This window comes from Lissotriton vulgaris, unplaced genomic scaffold (assembly GCF_964263255.1).
Source record: "Lissotriton vulgaris unplaced genomic scaffold, aLisVul1.2 SCAFFOLD_1785, whole genome shotgun sequence".
NCBI lineage: Eukaryota > Metazoa > Chordata > Amphibia > Caudata > Salamandridae > Lissotriton > Lissotriton vulgaris.
Window position 1 is genome coordinate 367,284 of NW_028248475.1, and position 19,248 is coordinate 386,531.

Consider the following 19,248-nt stretch of genomic DNA (forward strand, 5'->3'; position numbering starts at 1 on the left):
AAGTGTTAGTCGCTATGTGAATCTTCTTTGGAGGAACTGGAATTTGTGGTAAATGGTCTGGTTTCCTCTTTGTTGTTGGCTTTGGGTGAATAAAGATAGTAGTCTGCTTTGGATCCAGCAAGAAAAGCTCTTTGTTTTTAAAAACAAAAATAATATGCGTGCTTGGCAGACACAACTAAGCACACTTGGCCATGCTATCCGACAGCTCAGCCACATACTCAAACCCTTGAGGTACTGCTAACCTATGGAGCGTGTAGACACCTAATTATGCATCTTTACAGAACAATGCGACACATACAGTAGACACTACATACGGACCCAAGAGGCCTGGAATTTAGACTTTTACCTTCCAATGGAAGATCAAGACTGGCAGCGGGCCTGTGAACTAATACGCATGGTTTCTAGTAATGCCCATTTTCGATTAATACATTATAATTTTCTGCAAAGAACCTACTTAACGCCACAACACCTTCATCGAATGGTCGGGTCTTGCCCAGATATATGCTAGCGCTGAAACACTGTGGGGGCCGATTTCTTACATTAACCATGGTCCTGCGATGAAATACACTCCTTCTGGCAACTAGCTGTCGAAGAAATGGTGCATGCCACACAACTAAGCATTGAGCTGACACCCAAATGCTATTTATTAGGCCTCTTTAGATGCCAGAAGAGCACATGATAACCTATACATTTGGTCAGTTGCCTATGGTACTGGCATGACGTAGAATTGCAATCACATGGCCGCAACAGCATGCCCCATCGATTGCGCTCTGGCATAGAGATGGGCCTCTTCTTCTGCGGCAGACGCTTCTATCTCGTCTTGGTCAGATTCTTCCCCGAAGATATGCAAAGTGTGTTGAATGCTTTGACGCAGCCTCTCTCATCGTCGAGCCTGATGATCGGGTAGAGTCCTCTTGGACAAGTGTCACAGTCTTCCTCCTTGTGCGCTGGAGAGAGGCACAAGTTACAAACTTGATGTAGGTCAGTGTGAGGGTATTTGGCGTGGCACCCAGGACAGAAATGAAATGGAGTCCGTTCCATTTGCAGATGGCTGGCCCTATGCAGCAAGGCCCGACAGTTGCCCTAGAGGTTTTCTATTGAAAATGGGGAGTTTGTCGATCTATTTTAAACGCAGAGAACAGGTAAACGGGTACTGAAACATTACCGTTGAGGGTAGAGTGGACTGCGTACTGAGGGGAACCCGAAGAGCGGTTTTAGAGCGCAGCAATAGACATCCGAACACATTGGGGATAAAAAACAATCTAACAATGGAGTCGATGCCCATGCGTACTATCACCGAAAGGAGGAGTCACCTTACCTCGTGACTTGAAAGACTTCTTCAAAGAAAAACAACTTGCAAACATCCGGACCCAACACAAGATGGCAGGAGTATGCAAAACATGTGCATCTACAGTATACATGCCTCGAACAGAGGATTAATGGCCCCAAATCCCTGTCGTGGTATCTGGTCATGTTGTGGCTGAGTGTGCCATGTGATGTGGTAGGCTATAGTGCTTGGTATGATTTGGTAATTTTTGACAAGGTGGAGTGCTGAACGGTTTGATTTTGATCTTTGTTTTTGGGATTGTGTGAAATAGTGCGGTACTTACCGTATGATGTAAATAAATTATTGGGGTGGTGTTATTAGGGCCGAAGCCTTGCTGATTATATGCAGAATACCAGGTCTGGGAGGTCACTACTGACTAGAGGAGGTTAGCCGCTGCACAGGCCATGGGCATTGATCCTATTGAGGATAATATGTGACGGGCCACTGGTGACTGGAGCTGGCTAGCAACAACGTTGGCCTCTGTTATTCATTACAAGCAGGGTAACAATACATGTCAATATGACTGGATCTGGTTGGCAGTAGAGTTGACCTCTGGTTTTGAATATTTGCAGGATTTAAAGATACAGGGTCTCTACTGACTGGAGTTACTTAGCAGGATTATAGGTCTCAGGGAGCCAATACTGCCTGAAGCTGGTTAGTATGATCACTAGTCCCAAGGTGCTACTAATGACTCGAGTTGGCTGGAATGATAACAGGTCCCAGGGGCCAGTACTAACAGGAGCTGGCTAGTAGGCTTACATACAGACCAGAGGGGCCACTACTGACTGGAGCTGGCTAAAAGAATAACAGGCCCAAGGGTGGTGGGGTGCGAGTGGCACAAGTGACCGGAGTTGGCTAGAAGCATTGACAACCTTTGGAATTGATTAAATGCAGGATTCCAGGTCACAAGAGGCACTGCTGAATACAGCTGGCTAGCAGCAGTGGTGGCTTCTAGGAAGAAGGAGTTGAGAAAGCATAACTGGATATACTGGTTTCTTTAATACCGATAATTGGTTACACATGAAAGCCACAACATGCATTGATATATTACATTACCAAATTATAATATTCTTATATTAATTTGATGTGTCTGTTCGCCTTAATATGCCTGCAAAGTTACATGATTGTATTAGGGCCCAGAACCATTTTATTTAGTGATGTCCATCTGCACACTTTCCTGCATCTTGTAGTAAATTTAATATTGACAAACAGAAGTGTTATTTCCAGAAACAGTGAATTCTGAAGCTTATCTGTGTATCTTTTATCTGCACCTCACTGACTCCTCACATTCCTCTCGAGAGAAGATCCTGCCTCCTACTCATTAGTGTCGTTTTAGTAACTGTTTCTATCACGTGTTCAGGTTTCATTGACTTGTATTAGGAGAAAAGTGTATAAAAATACATTGTGTAGCATTAGCATTATATACTCCAACTTGCTATAGGGTGGATGCTCTCGTGCATTGCAAAGACAATTGTCACTTGTTAGTTTGCTTGGCCTTTTGCTATTTTTGCATTAAATGTATGATAGATGTGTTGGCCTCCCGATGTGTTGTGTTTTATTTTACATAGCACAAGAGATGCTGAGGAAAATGACAGTCCAGTAAACACATTCTTCATATAAATCAACTCACAGTATACTGTTCTGGAGGTTCAGTCCCACAGACATTATCTCTAACTGAACGCAGGCACTCTAGGAAGCATGGGCTTTTCAAACCAGTTGCCCTCTGATGCGGCGTCCTCGCTATTGGATAAGTCAGTATGCCCTGAATGTTAGGAGGGTTATCGTATCTAGTGCACTCTGTTAGACAGCGCTCACCTGTGGTAGTAAGATGGTAATAGGCACCTTATCACCTATGCACGTGCAGGGCTTTGAGTTACAGAGCTCCTCACGCTGTGGAGAAGATTAGGTCACATTCACCCATTTTCCCATATTTGGTCCTGATAAAATGCCAACAGATTGCTCCATGACTACACAGGGCATGAACAAAGTTGATTTGAAGTATAGACCCCAGCTTACCAGCAGGTCCATAGGTGATCAACACTTTCACACAGTGATAGGGGCCATTAGTTCCTCAATTTCTCTGCCACTGTTTTTAATCTCAACATGGACCAGGAAGATCACATTAACTATATTGCGGCAACTGGCCGATAGTTGATCTTATATTCATACTTTCACCAATCTCACATCTTATGACAAAACATCCTCTGTCCTACTATGCTCATCCGGCGTACTTAATATAAGATCTGCGACAAAGTGCCCTCTTGTGGAGCCCGTCAGGTGAGGAGTATAGCGCAATGATGAAGCATGTCACCTTTAGGTGAGTGAACGCAACTTGTCTTAAAAGCACATGCTTCCTAGGGTGTCTGCGTTCAGTTACAGATAATGTCTCTGGGACCTAACCTCCGGAACAGTATACTGTGATTTGACTGTTTTATTTTAACAAATGTACATAGCAGATATTGGCCCTTCCTTGTTTCGCAAAAATGATCGGATACCTGCCTCGGAGAGCACTTCTTACAGACGAGTATGGGTTTATCCTGTTGCTGCTAAAAGCTCCTTACCTGTGCGAGTTATCGGGAATGATGAAGGGGCAGACCCAAACCAGCCACATGTGGAGATGAATGACAAATACTGAAAAATTAACAGAGCTTCCAAGCTGGTGACCATTACTTAATTGACCTTGAAAATAAAAGACACGTTTTTAGTATTCTGGTGACTCATGACCATAAAAAACAAAGGTTATAAATTCAATATTGTGTCAAATACTTAAAAAATGGAACTGGGTGTGCTGAATCGGATGTTGTCCTAGGTCATGTGTGACACCTTCCACCACTATTGCTTATGGGACTTGTAGTTTTGTTTTTCTCATTAAAAGGATAGTCTCTAAAGTCCCAGTGTTCTAAGCGATGTTAGTTAAAATCAGAGGCCTGACGGAGGATGAAGCATGACACTGCTCTGCTTAGCAGTGAGATGACTGACAGTTCCCCAGCCCTTCCATTCTTTGACCTACAGAGACTCGTTGGCCAATCATATTTTTTTGCAACGACAAAGAAACTTATATTGCAGCTTGTGTCAACTGAAGAGATAAAACGCCTGAGCCTGTTTTATCAACTATAGACAAACATGAACAATCAAGAACATGAGTTTCTGGAAAACTATCAAGCACCCAATCAGAATCAGCCGCCCTTTAGACCCAGGAATTCTTGAGGCTTTGGAGAGTATGAATTGCATGTGGTATAAGAGGAACACTACATTGACTCAAAGCTCACTTCTCAGGGATGCACTGAACTGCCAGCCTCATGGCACACTTAGCCAGCTCTTCACCTCCTCCTCCTCAAACTGTTGACCAGGTATCAGGGCAAATGAGCCTGCAGCAAAGCATCGCTGGCTTGGTTCCACACCGGACCAGGCAAGGTGGTCAACTCCATACTCCTCCAAGTCAGCAAGCACTCTGGTCGAGCCAGTCCTAACCCCACATGAATGTTCCCCATCACAACTATTTTAATGGTACAAAGTTATGTTTCTGCCAAATGACTGAGTCAAAAATTGAAAGGTTTTACTATGAAGTGCTGAAAGAGAAATCATTAAGTTTTTCAATATTTCTGAGTCTGCCACAGTACACAGGAGCATTATTTCACTACAGCAAAAAATCATATATGTGCCCTGTAGAAAGCACGTTTGAATGAAACATGGAATGCATTGCAGCCAACAATCCGTGCAATGAGGGAGGAGCTTCGCGGGCAACCAAGATGGCCGCGTGAGCTCGGAGCTCCGAAGACCCTCCGATCCTCCGAATTAATCCTGTCGCCTATCCTGCCCCACAGTAGTGGGAACATGCTGTTGAACTGCTGCTGACGCTGGACTCGTTCTCCGATCGAGGATCCGAGTCTTCTAGGTGAAGTTACACCGTGTTGAAAGTTGGGGACGACGACGCCATCATAGCCCGGAATTAGGTGGGCGACTGCAGCGCTGCTACAAGGTGGCAGTCTGGGGAGAGGAAGGCCGCCCCATTCTGAGGCATTGGCCAGGTCATCCTGTGGACTGAAGTGTTGGATGATCGGTGGGGGCGGATGCTAACGCCTACCAACTTGGGGCCTCAACGACGACCGGGGAGTCTTCCTGATTGAAAGACCCTCTTGCCCAACATGGCGGGCAGAGGAGACTCAGACAAAGGAAAACCTAGAGTCAGCAGGAAAACGTCCCTTTCTCAACCCTATCTCCGATCGCTACGCCCTCCCAAAGGGATCGCCCGGAGTCACAGGACGGCCTAAAGACATGCAGCGAGATGTGTCGCCGGATGACTCAGATCCAACCCTCCGGGACGTCATGGGAGCCATTGCGGGCATCAAGGCTGAGATGCATAAGCAACATGAGGTGTTAACAAATAAGGTCAATACACTAGCCATCGAGATCAATTTGATCAGGGCCGATCTCGGCAAGACTAACAACAGAGTCAAGTCGCTCGACATAAAATCGTCGAGTTTAACCTCTGACGTGACGGACCTACAGTCGGAGATCCGCGACCTAAAAGCTGCGAACATGTTGTTTGCCCGCAGGCTTGATGACTTTGAAGGACGGGCCAGGCGCCAGAACGTCCGTATTACTGGAGTTCCGGAGGGTGCGGAGGAGGATGCTACTGATCTCTTTGTCGAGAACTTGGTTCAGAACCATCTAGCACCCGGTGGACTCAGCAAGGTCTTCTCGGTTGAGCGAGCGCATAGACTACCTGGAGGCCGACCGAAACTGGGGGCCTCTCCGCGCCCAATCATCGCCAGGGTCTTCAATTTTAGGGACCGAGACGCTATCCTGAAGGCCTCGAGGAGAGGTGGGCCGCTAAAGTTTCAGAACGCTGACATCAACTTTTTCCCGGACTTCACCCAAGCGGTGCAGAAGCGTAGGCAAAGTTTCATGGGCGTGAAGCGTAGGCTGAGAGAGTTGGGGATGAAGTACTCAATGCTATTCCCAGCGAAACTGCGTATCGAACATGATGGCCGAGCATTGTTCTTCGACATGCCAGAAGCGGCTGGGGACTGGCTGGACACTTTCCCCAACACCGGAGCGTGCCCGAGGAACAGTCGGAAGGGGCGTCGGGCGGCCCCGATCTTCAGGAGTGAGAGGTCCCTTCGGACCATCTTCGGACGATGAGTCTGCTCAGGCAGTTAGTCACGGACTATTGTGTTTTGCTGACATTCTTTCTCAGGGAACGGGGGATACGGGGGGGATAGGCTGACTCCTTACTCCTCTAAGGGCTTTTCGTAGATTAGTTTTTTGGGGCGACAGGCACACTGCTAGTTGGGGGGGCTTTTTAGTCTAATGCAGGGGTGCAGGGTGGGGGGTGGTTGGTATAACTGTTTCTTGTGTGTTTTCTTTCTCTTTTCTTTCCCATGGCAAGGTAATTATCCTTCTGATGAATATGCTATAGCGGCTGTTCCCTGTGGGGTTGGCGGGGGCCTGTACATCGACGATGGGGGGTAAGAAGCTAAATATTCTGAGTTGGAATGTTAATGGGCTGGGTGATCGCATTAAGCGAGGGGACATGTTGCAAATGTTTAAAAGATGCATGCCTGATGTCATTTTGTTACAAGAAACTCATCTCATTGGCAATACATGCCACGCACTCAACAGAAAAGGCTTTAAAATGGTGGCACACTCAGGGTTCTCCTCGGGGCGGGGATCATGGTGCGCATGTCTCTCCCGTTTGAGGTGGAGACTAGTGTGGTCGATGAGAGGGGACGCTACGTCGCCGTCACGGGCAGATGGGAGGGACGTACCCTGGTTTTGGTTTCTGTTTATGTCCCCCCTGGCTTACAGACGACTACTTTTCAAGATCTTGGAGGCGCCATTTTGGGCTTGCCAGGGGGCTTGCTTATAGTTGGTGGGGACTTCAATGCAGTTGGGTCTGGGACCTTGGACCGTGTGCTGTGTCTTCTCCTAAGGAAGTGGCAATTCCAGCTAGATTACGTCTGGTCCAACTGAAAATTCTCCATAGAGTCTACGTGACTGGCCCCAGACTGATCCATATGGGACTCTCAGTGGATGGTCTTTGTAGGCGTGGATGTGGAGAACTAGCCACATTCATGCACATCATCTGGGAGTGCCACGCTATAGCCTCTTACTGGAGGCGAGTTCATGCGGTGATGCGTGCGGTGACTGGTGTGGCTTTGTCGGCGGAGGCCCGGCGTTGCCTGTTGAATGTGTGGGGCCCCACGGATTACAATAATGCTCAAACCCAATGGGTTACCCTGGGGAATATGGTGGCGAAGCGGGACATAGCCCAGAAGTGGGGGGCCCCTTCGCCCCCCTCTGTGGAACTATGGAAGACCAATATGGATTGGTGCATGGTCCGTGAAAAGACGGTGTATGTGGCCAGGGGCAAACATAGGAGGTGGAGAACAGTTTGGGGGGCATGGAATGAATATAGAGGTGATATCTGCCTACCTCCCGACGCTGACCCACTGGAAGCTCGACTTTCCCCCTAGCCCTCACTTCCAACCTACTTGTTGTTCCACTGACATCCTGACTCTTTCCCACCCGTTGTCGTTTAATTTACACAGTTTAGTTGCACTTTGTGGGCTTATGACCCTGCCCATCCCCTGGAACTGGGTATTGTCGCTTTCGTACTTTTCCTTGCCTCTTTACCCTTTCTTAGTGTTTCTTTAGGTTGTTATCTTATAGGTTTATTGTTACCGTATTATAAAATTAAACCTGATACGATTTTTCAACCTGTACTGTGTACACCATATATCCGTCTCTTATAATGCTGCCTAGCCTCTGGGATGTAAGGCTGAATAGCTGTGTGCCTTGACTTTCAAATAAAGGTTTTCCAAAAAAAAAAAAAAACAATCCGTGCAACAACATAGAGCGCAAGATAACTGTTATTATTCCAGCAGAACAAAGTGCCATTCCTAATGTGTATGTCATTTAAAAGACAAACCCAGAAAAATGTAGGGTCAGTGTTGTTCTTCTGCCAGTTAAAAGACAATCTCCGTTAATGTGCCAGGAAACAATACACTATGAGAAATCCTACTCTATGGCAGGGTGCTGCTGCCACTGTATTGCAGGTTACTTCCAACATAATCTGATTTATACATACATACTGCAGGGTGCTGCCAGCTATCGGGTCTGCACACAGCAGACTGGAGCCACTCAGGAAGGAGGTAAGCTCTACATTTCATCTTAAGCCCTTAGGTTACATTCACAGCCTGATGGGTCCGGAGAACTTTATCCGCGCTCTAACTACACCGAGCAGATGGACTTAGCCCATCATAGGCTGTGTTGTGTGCTGGGTGATGCCTGACATCTTATTATCGTTGGCGGGAGGATGAAGCTCTGATAGGAGCTGCTACAAGAAGAGCAGAGAAACAGGACCACCGATCCCCACAGAGCGACAACTGCCCAGAAGCTGAAGAAAGAACTCTGGAACAGCAAACCTCCTCCACCCTGGAGATTCTCCAGGATAAGCAAATGATGGTAATGAAATGCAAACTGCAGCATTAAGGTCACACACTACAACATCTTTCCCTTTAAAATGAAGATAACAGCCTACAATAAAAAACTAAAGAAAAAGCAACAAAACTAGAAAATACATTTCCAAATGCTGCAAAAGAGATACAGTTAATACAAATGAACAATATTAAACTTTGTTGGTACCTTGGTAATGTGCTTACTTCTTGGCTTCACTCCATCTGCAGCAATAACGCTCTGAAAGGAGAAATTACTGCTGTGAGTCTCAGAGTCTTCAGTGTTACTGCTCTCAGTCGCGAAGACTGCGGTGTCGGAAGATAACTTTCTTTTATTTGGCTTTATAGTTCCCACAGTCACGCTTTTAGCAGACACGCTACTGTCAGCAGCATCATAACTTCAGGCAGATCAGCAAAGAAGATATCACCACTCACATTGGGTGAACAGACTACCCTCTGCTACATACATCCACTCTGTTCTCAAATTTGCTTAGGGCTGTCAAAATGCAAAGAGCTGCAATATATTTCTCACACTTTCCTGGCTATCTTGTTTGAAAAAGGTGTGACATTCAAGCGTGATTCTTGGTTCATCTGCAAGCTGAGGTTCTATTGCCACACAATACTAGTCCCATATTCCAGTTTGTCCATAGGGTGTTTCAACCCTGGTAGGTTATCAACTGCAGTTTTGATTTCAGTTTTAATTTCAGATCGTTTCTGTAAGAAACTGAATTATTATTTGCGGTAGATGAGGAACAATCACAACCGTTGTCAGAGTGAACTTTCAAAGCCGTTCAATTAACCTAGGATGAACCCCCTGGTACCTAAGCACCGAACAGGCAGGCTTAACTTAAGGTAATATGTAAAATATTTATGCAGAAACCAAAAAGGTAAAAGTCAAAATGCAAAACAATAAAAACCCAAACCGAAATAGAAAAATTAAAGTAAAATGTATTGAACAAAATGACACTAAAATGACAAAATCCAATAAGGGGAATGAGATATGAACTGTAACGCTGTAAGAATCACAAGGTGCCAATGGATGAGGGGCCCAGGCATGGATTAGTCTCTGGAGCTGACTGCCAAGTCAGAGGAAACCGGAGACCATGGCCTGCAAGCACATAGTACAGGAATTAGCCGTAGTAGTCAAAGAAGACATCTAGGGCCAGATGTAGGTAATCCGATTTTACCGATTCTAAAATACCGAATTTTACCGAATCGATATTTTAGAATTGGTAAATGGTATGTAGAAAAAAAAAAATCGGTAAAAAATACCGATTCGGTAAAATTCGGTATCGGACAATCGGAAAATACCCAATCGGTATTTACTGATTATGTATTTACCGATTCTATATTCACCGATTCTGTATTTACCGACTGAATCGGTAAATACCGATTCGGAAAGCAAACAAAAGTGAAACTTGAGTAGGCAGCCAATCAGGTGCTACCCCCCTCCCTACCAGGAAGTGGCTACACAGGCAGCTGCAACTAATTAGAAGCTTCTGGAAAGGCAGTTGGAGCTGAGCTGAGTCACTGAGCAGCAGAAAGGGTTTGGTGCACTTTTAAAACTGCAAAATGTCAAGCAGCAAAGATAAAGAGCAGCCTGAGAGGAGGGGAAAACTCAAATTCAGCAGCATGGAGTTGAAGGTCCTTGTGGAGGAGGTGGTGAAGGTGCACCACAAACTGTTTGGCAGGCAGTCCCTCACTGTGGCAGAATCTGCCAAAAGAAAAATCTGGCTGGACATTTTGGACAAAGTAAATGCAGTTGGGGTGACCACCAGAGACACAGAGGACCTGAAAAAACGATTTTATGACCTCAGGAGCCAAACAAAAAAGAAATTGGCAGAACATCACAAGCAGGCATCAAAAACCGGTGAAGGCAAGAACCCAGCACCCCCCCTCACTGACCACTCCCATTGGGTGAACAGACTCGCCTCTGCTACATACATCCACTCTGTTCTCAAATTTGCTTAGGGCTGTCAAAATGCAAAGAGCTGCAATATATTTCTCACACTTTCCTGGCTATCTTGTTTGAAAAAGGTGTGACATTCAAGCGTGATTCTTGGTTCATCTGCAAGCTGAATTTTTTTAGAGGTTCTATTGCCACACAATACTAGTCCCATATTCCAGTTTGTCCACAGGGTGTTTCAATCCTGGTAGGTTATCAATTGCAGTTTTGCAGATAATTTCAGATCGTTTCTGTAAGAAACTGAATTATTATTTGCGGTAGATGAGGAACAATCACAACCGTTGTCAGAGTGAACTTTCAAAGCCATTCAATTAACCTAGGATGAACCCCCTGGTACCTAAGCACCGAACAGGCAGGCTTAACTTAAGGTAATATGTAAAATATTTATGCAGAAACCAAAAAGGTAAAAGTCAAAATGCAAAACAATAAAAACCCAAACCGAAATAGAAAATTAAAGTAAAATGTATTGAACAAAATGACAATAAAATGACAAAATCCAATAAGGGGAAAGAGATATGAACAGTAACGCTGTAAGAATCACAAGGTGACGATGGATGAGAAGCCCGGGCATGGATTCGTCTCTCTGAAGCTGACTGCCAAGTCAGAGGAAACCGGAGGCCATTGTCGAAGGAGACATTCCCCCATGATGACACTGTGAACAACTGAGAGACAGATAAGTGACATTGGCATGGCTGGGTGGGCGGCGAAGAAGTCTGCGGGGAGCGTAGAGACACGGGAGTGTAGAGACACAGGGAACTGGCCACACACGTTCCCAACTATTCCGTCTTCCAAGGACGCGCACGCACGAATGGCGGGCCCTGGACAATTTGAGGTTAATGGGTTTCTAAGTTGGGGTTAGGGAGGAGAGGGTGGAGAACTGGTATGCAGATGCTCCCTCCCTGGCGGGCAGGAAGATACCAACGCTCCTGTTCGCAGACGATACCCTGCTGATTTCGAAATCCCCGACGGGCCTCCAAACCCTGTTAACGAGGTTCCAGGGCTTTTGTGACGCAAGGGGCTTGGCTATCAACATCAGTAAAACCAAGTTCCTTGTGCTGAATCCCCCCAGGAAGACAGTCCACCCGCCATCTTTAGACTCAGTTCCACTAGAAAGGGTTAGGGAATTTGATTACCTAGGAATCAGACTTTGTGATTCCATGAGTTGGAAGGCGCACCACCAAAAAATCATCTTGACACATAGGAGGGTTACGGGCGCCCTCCAAAAAGAACATCGCGCCTCATCCCTGAAACCCATTGGGGTGATACTTGATATCTACAAGGCAAAAGCTGTGAGTGCGGCATTGTATGGGGCTGAGTTGTGGGGTACCCAGAAATTTGATACTCTATCCCAACTGGAGAACAAGTTCCACAAAGATCTAATGAGGCTCCCCCACAGCTCTCCCACTCTACCTCTACTACTTGATACAGGAACACGATCCATAGCCGATCAGGCCAAGTTACGTCCCCTCCTTCTGTGGGCCCGTATATGGAATGTCCCTGAACTTTAAAGTTATGCGGATGCACTAAGCGAACTTCTCTCAACCCCGGGTTGGCATAAGATCGGTTGGCTCCTGGGAATAAAGCGCCTTCTTTGCGATTTAGGCCTGGATGACGCTTGGGCCAATAGATCTTCACCACCCAAACCGCTGTTAAAGAAAATATTCTGGATGTGGGTGGATAATGAGAGAGTGACTCATTCGAATCTGTGCAGATCCGCTGAAGAGTTTGTGGCTATCAAATGCCGTCCTTTTAGAGAACCCTACCTTGATGTGATTTTGAATCCAGTAGACAGGGCGTTGTATTTTAAATTTAGGGTTGGGGTTTTGCCTTTAGGCACAAGGACAGCTAAATGGAAACCACCTTGGCAAACCATAGAAACTTGCCCTTTCTGTGCGACCAGGGAGGAATCCATTCCCCATTTGATGTTCGAATGCCCAGCCTATGCTGCTCCTCGTCGCAGATGGTTGAAACCGCTCTGCACGAGGCTGGGCACTCGGTCACACTCGGAGGCCCTACAGCTGTTAAGATCAGACCCTCACCCACTGCTTGCTTGTGGCCTGGCAAAATTCTTGGGGTGGGCTTGGAGGATAAGAACCGCGAGGAGAATGATCCTCCAGTAAGGGTGCCAACTTACACTTTATTGGCCCGGCTGTTTATTGCTGTGTCCCTTTTCTTTTATTTTTTCCAAAGATGATAATTACGTGTTTGTATAAATGTTTTTAGAATGGATGTTACTTACCATGTTGTATATTTTACATTGTCCTTTTGAGATCTGTCAGTTTTGATGGCCAAATTGTATAACTGCTTTTATGTTCACATTGATTTTTATTGTAATGCTTTTATGAAATGAAATATTTCGAAATAAAGCTATACAACAACAACAACAAGAGAACTGGTATGCAGGTTAAAGGCGTTGAAGAGAGGATCAAAGGGCAATGGAGGCTGGGCAGACGTTGGGAGCTCAGGGGGAAGAGGGATCACAGGGACCCAAATACTGGCCAATGCTGGTGCACTCACTATGACACAGTATTTCCCAGCCCACACTGAAAATTCTCTATCTCAATGAGAGAGGTCTCAACAATCCCAATAAAAGGAGGTCCATCCTTTCCTACCTGGGTAACATGGAGGCAGACGTGTGCCTCCTCCAGGAGACACAGCTCCTCTCCAAAGATTGGCATAGAATGAGGTCACGGCTCTTTCCCCAGCAGTTCTTTTCATCTACCCTGGATAAGAAGGTGGGTGGCTATTTTAGTAGCCAAATATTTTAAGGGGACATTGGGGGAAAAGGTGGCCAAAATCAAAGAGGTTGATGGGAGCAGGGCCATCGATAGTGTAGGTGTTGGTATGAGTATTTTAGATGCCGAAATTGTGTCGCAAACCGCCAGAGTTACAGCTCCCGCAATCACACTTCACCCGATAGACGATAAATCCAGGGGCTGCCTCAATTTCCTATAGATAGAAATGGGTCCTCCCCTCTCCCCACGCCCCTATACCAATAACCATTTCAAATACCAACCCCGCCAGGGATGGTGCTAATAGGTTAAACAGGCCCAGGGGCTCGAATCAGAACAGGTTGTCTAGTACCTCGTGCATTAATCAGGGGTGGGGAATTCCTATCTCCCGACGCCCGAGACATCTAGATTTCCTAGGAGTGCAAGAGGTTTTAATTTGTATTTTGTCCAAAGGACAAGTAGACAGTTTTATGGTAATCCGATACACAGCTGTTCAACCCTGTAGGTCACAGCCAGTTAATAAGTTGCTCTGAGCAGTTTATTGGCAGCGAAAGGGTTAATGCAAAAGCTGGGGCCTGCACTCGTGTGGCTTCTAGGCCCTTTCCTGGTCCTTTTATTTTCCCCAAGCATGAGACAAACATCCAGCTTCTGCAGCTCCAGTACACTAACAGCAATGGCATATAAGAGGCTGCCTTAGCTGCCTCTTGGCCCCTTGCTCTGACTTGAACTGTCTGATCCCTGCCTTGTATGCTCTGCTCCACTCCTGGGCCTCATAGGGCCCCAATATCCCTGCTCATCTTAAACTCACTTTGCTTTCCCTTCTCATGCAACCCCTCCTTTGCACTTTGCCTTTCCTATAGACCTTATGTTACACCCGGTGCCTGAACCTGCTAACCCCACCCCCACCCTCTGCCGCCCTCTCGGACATCCCTGCCCTGCTCACCTTGGCCTCTCATATCTTTCATCATCGAGGGCTTACATTCAAACTCATTAGTTTCCCCATGAGGCTTTCTTGCAGGCTGAAGGCCACCCCCCAATTCTGTCCTTGCATTAGGCCTCTCATCTCACTTTGTGCCTCCACCAGAGGCATTGTGAACACACCGCTGTAGCAACTACAGCAGCTGTGGAGTTCTTGATGGGCCTCTTCAGTATGGAGGTCCGCAGACAAAGGCCCATAATGGCCCTGAAAGGGCGGGTGGGTGGGTGAGTGAGTGAAAGGTTGGATGAACAGAAGCATGGATGAATGAGTGAAAGTGTGAATGGATAGCTGCATGCATGAATAAGTGAAAGAGTGGATGAATACGTTCACAAGTGGATGATAAATGCATAAATTAATGAGTTAAAGGGTGAATGGATAGATGCATGAATGAATGAAAGGCTGGATGGATAGATGGATGAATGAGTGAAGTCAAAGGGTGAATGGATAGATGCGTGGATGAATGAGTAAAAGGATGGATGTGTGAAAGAATAGTAGGTTAAGTGCAAGGGTAAATGAAGGGATAGGTGAGTGGATGGATGGGTTGAAGGTGGATTCATGAGTGAAAGGATGGATGGCTTATTGAAAGGGTGGATTAATGGGTGAGAGATAGAGTAGATGAATGGATGGCTGAGTGGGTAGGGGGATGGGTGGGTGTAAGGGTTGATGGATAGATTGATGGATGGATGGGTGGGTGGAGAGTTGAGTGTAGAGGTGGATGGAGGGATTAGGGAAAGGGTGGATGGATATATGAGCAAAACGGAAGATGAATGGGGTGAAAGGGTGGATGGATGAGCGAAAGCATAAATGGAGGAAGTGAAAGGGTAGGTGGAGTGATGAGTGGAAAGGAGGATGGAGGGAGTGAATAGATGGTGTGAATGGAGGGATGAGTGAAAGGGTGGATGAATATGAGTGAAAAGGAGGATGTGTGGGGTGAAAGGATGGATGGATGAGCAAAAGGATGGATGAGTGAAAGGAAGGTGGGATGGATCAGTTTGATTGATAGGTTTGGAGATGGAAGGATAGCTTTGAACAGGGGCTTCGTAAACGCCCCGCTTTAGTAGCAACAGTAGAGGTGGAGCTCTTGATGGGCCTCTTCTGTCTGCTGCTCGGCAGACAAACACTCGTAATTAATGTGAAAGGGTGTGAGTGAAAGGATGGGTGGATGTGTGGGTGAAAGGATGAGGGAGTGTAAGTGTGGCTAGATGGATGAATGAATTGGCGACAGTGATGGTTGAGTGACGGGATGGTGAATGGACAATGGATGTTATAATGAAGGAAAGGGTGAATGAGTGGATGGGTTACAGGGCGTAAGGATTAGAGAGCGAAAGGAAGTATGAGTGTAAAGGATAAATGGATGGATGAGTGGAAGGATGGATTGATGGATGGGTAGAAGGGTGGGTGGATGGATGAGTGAAAGGAAGGATGGATGGATGGATGAGTGAAAGGAAGGATGGATGGATGGATGAGTGAAAGGGAGGGTGGATAGATGAAGTGAAAGGGTGGGTGTATGGATAAGCAGATGGATGAATGGTTGAAATGGATAGGTTTTAGATAGATGGGTAGGTTTGGATATGGGTGAGCGGATGGACTGACGGATAAACAGATGGACGAACAGATTGGTAAAAGGCTAATGGATGAAAGAATGAATGGGTGACAATGTAATGGTGAAATGCTAGATATCAGTGGGTGAAAGGATGAATGGATAGATGCTTAGATGGAAGAGACAAGAGAGCTATTCTGGAAAGGATTCCAATGACTTTTTTTGCTTGCTTGGTGTAATAAGAACTTTGGATCAAAGTGGGGGGTAGTTTAATCTTCTGGTTACTCACTTGGCCTACACTATGCTCCTTTCTCTACCTGGGGATTATAAGGTAGTGTTTGCCAGCGTGTTCTTACTAGACCCCAGTATTTGGTCTCATAAAAGCTACATTGCCATAGAAATTCCTGGCACTGAAAAAAGAGCAGAATGCGGTCACACGCAATGAAGCCAGCTGATAGATAGGAAGAGATAGCATTTTAATAAAAACAAAAGGTCTTGGTCAACTCTGATTTAATTAGGGGCTCAAATGTTAAAGAAAGTCACAAAAGTTCACCTATGATATATGTCTTTGTATTAATGCAGATTTACATTTTTTTCAAGTCACATGAATTTCCATAAGTAGGCCAGGAAACCGTAGTCCTAGAAAATATTTGTGAATTGCATCTTAGCATGAGCAAATATGAATGTGCCCCAGAGGAAATCTGTTGAGTGTTTACAAGTTCACTTTTTCTCCAACCACATTTTTCCCAGCCCTGGAAGAAACTTTACTTCTGCCGTTGTCGGGGGTAAATTTCTGACTATTCTCAGTATGGGAAAGATTAGAGAAGAGCTGGTGAAAAACTGCAAAATTCAAATCCTTCTATAGTATTAGCCTGACATAACCAGAGAGGCTATTATCAGAGCTCTTCTGTAATGAGATTGCTGCCATTATTTGACGGCGCACTACGTGGCACCAAAGGGACAAGTGGATATTGTTACAAGACAAGTAGATTTATGAAGCTACTTGTCCCATGGACAAGTACATATTTCATTAAATTCCACACCCCTGATTAATGTTCCTGCCGGCCCAAGTATGAATGGCTAATTAAGATGTCCTGAGTCTGACGCCTGCTGCTTGCCCTTATGTGTTGGTACTGGCAGGAGTACCTACTTTAAAGAGGGATCAGCAAGAGTCATGGGACCAGCTACGCAATAAATGTGCGGACTGGCTATCAAGGCATAGAAGCTTCCATGTGTAGGAAGGTGGATATCTGACTATTGTTACCCCCACCTTTTTGCCTGGTGTTTTGCTGGTTTTTCGACATAGTTGACCTGGGACCCTGCTATTCAGGGCCCCAGGCCCACTGCTCTCTCTGTAAAATGGATTCCATGTACCCTAGGTACATATCTAATTGGATACTGAGTCACCTTATCAGTCCCTGTACAGTGTCCCTTAGGTACCCAGGGCATAGGTGTACCCAGGGCCTACCAGGGGCGGCAGCATGTATTGTGCCACCCCTGGCTGGCCATCCAAATCTGACACAACTGGCTGCACGACAGCTGGGGCAAGGAGTGTAAACACCCTTTGCTTTAGATATAGTATCCCTATATCTAACCCTAAAATGGACACATGTATTCCTATCAGTCACTCCTATGGCAGGCCTTAACAATCCTGAAGGCAGAGTGCTTGGAATTATGTGAGATGGTGCTCTGGCATGAGCTGAGCCCGTTTGCAGCTTGCGGAACCAAGTCCTAATAGCTGTTCCATGATAACGCGTACCATATCCTCTTAAGTGCATTATAATCCTCCCGGTTATTTGCCAACGTTGGTATCGCTTTATCAAAACATGTCGAGTAAGGTGTCATACGAATTGGAATACTAAACCCTCGCCAATTCTGGCGACGGGGTTAGCATTCCACCCTTTTAGAGGGACACGACATGTATGTAACTGTGAACCCCGGTTAAAGTTAACTCGAGCCTCAGCATCACAAAATGGATGCTGCCACCACAGACACAAGTCTGACCTCCTGCTGCTGGGAGTCCTTCCAGCGAGGAGAGCTCGGACAAAGGGTTTCCTGTCAGGGGCGGTGCTAGCACCATCCCAGACAGGGTTTTGTGTATCCCAGGTAGGCAGGGCTGAGAGGAAGGTGACTGCAAGTGGCACCCCGGTGCTCACTGTGCATATGCCGGCTTAAACCAGTTCCAGGGGCACACCAGCCCCTGAGCTGGGGAAAGTCCGGACAAGGGAAAGGGGTGTAACCACCCCCCTCCTGGTCCCACCCATGGGCAGGACCTAGTTGCGTGCCAGCCCCTTTTTTTAGAATAAAGGTAGGAGCAGGCCCCCTTCCCAAATTAGATAATTCTGAATCTTGAACTACTTTCCACGAAAGGAACTCTTGACTTTTTCTGAAGACTCTCCCTTGTGGCTAAGGAGTAGCCACCCTGCACCCGCAGGCACCATCTAAGCATCGCGGTTTGCTGTAAGTCCATCCTCCGGACCAAGACTGCCCAGCTCGACGAGACCCGGATTCCCTGGCATCTCTGACCTCTACCTGCATCATCAGCCCAGCTGAGATTCGTGGGTGTGACGAGACCTAAGGGACCGACCATCTTCAAAACGGCACGACGCTTAACCAGCACGACCGCCGAGGGATCCTCGAGTGAGTGCTTTGGGGTTTGAGAAGCCCTAACCCTGAGCAGCTCCAGCACCGAAGTCCAGTCCCCCAGCATCCACGAGATCTGTGTGGGGCCCTTCTGCTCTTCGCTGCTCACCGCGTTGTCCGGTCACTTACCTGCTGGCTAGTGGCCCTCCTGACAACGTACCACGACGATTTCACCACTGGTCAGGTTGCTCCAGACTGGCCCTTGCTCCCTTCCAAAAGAGGAGCACCCCGGACCCTCCTGGTCCACTCCAGACACCATGTTGACTCCACCGCGTGGGCTTGCCTTTGCCAAGGCTTGTTGCTCCAATCCTGGTCCCAGCATCGCCGACAGCAGACACCTTCGTGGGACAGCTCGCACCTCCAGCCTGGTCGCCGACAACGCCTCCTGGTCCGAGGGACAGCAGAGTCCAGCGTCGCCCACTCACCTGGTCGAGGTGACTTCATCCGGTGCCATCCTGGTGCCCACACAATCACTGGCTAGTGATTAAGAACTGAGTCCCCTCTGCTTTCAGGTCATCGCTATCACCGATCCAGGCTTGGATCACTCCGAACATCTTCACTGGTCGCCTGCCAGCAACTTCTTCTTTCAGGCTCCATAGAC

At 46.8% G+C, this 19,248-nt stretch overlaps 1 protein-coding gene and 1 long non-coding RNA gene across 2 annotated transcripts in view; one reads left to right on the forward strand and one right to left on the reverse strand.

Moving 5' to 3' along the window:
- The window catches only part of LOC147664108 (uncharacterized), a 132,992-nt gene extending 128,982 nt beyond the window's left edge, over positions 1–4,010 (reverse strand). The window contains exon 1 of the long non-coding RNA XR_015305187.1: positions 3,889–4,010. This is a non-coding gene — a long non-coding RNA (uncharacterized LOC147664108). The remainder of the gene's footprint in view (positions 1–3,888) is intronic.
- LOC147664106 (uncharacterized) overlaps positions 1–19,248 on the forward strand; it is a 403,410-nt gene that overhangs the window by 312,431 nt on the left and 71,731 nt on the right. The gene's annotated exons all lie outside the window — the stretch shown is intronic.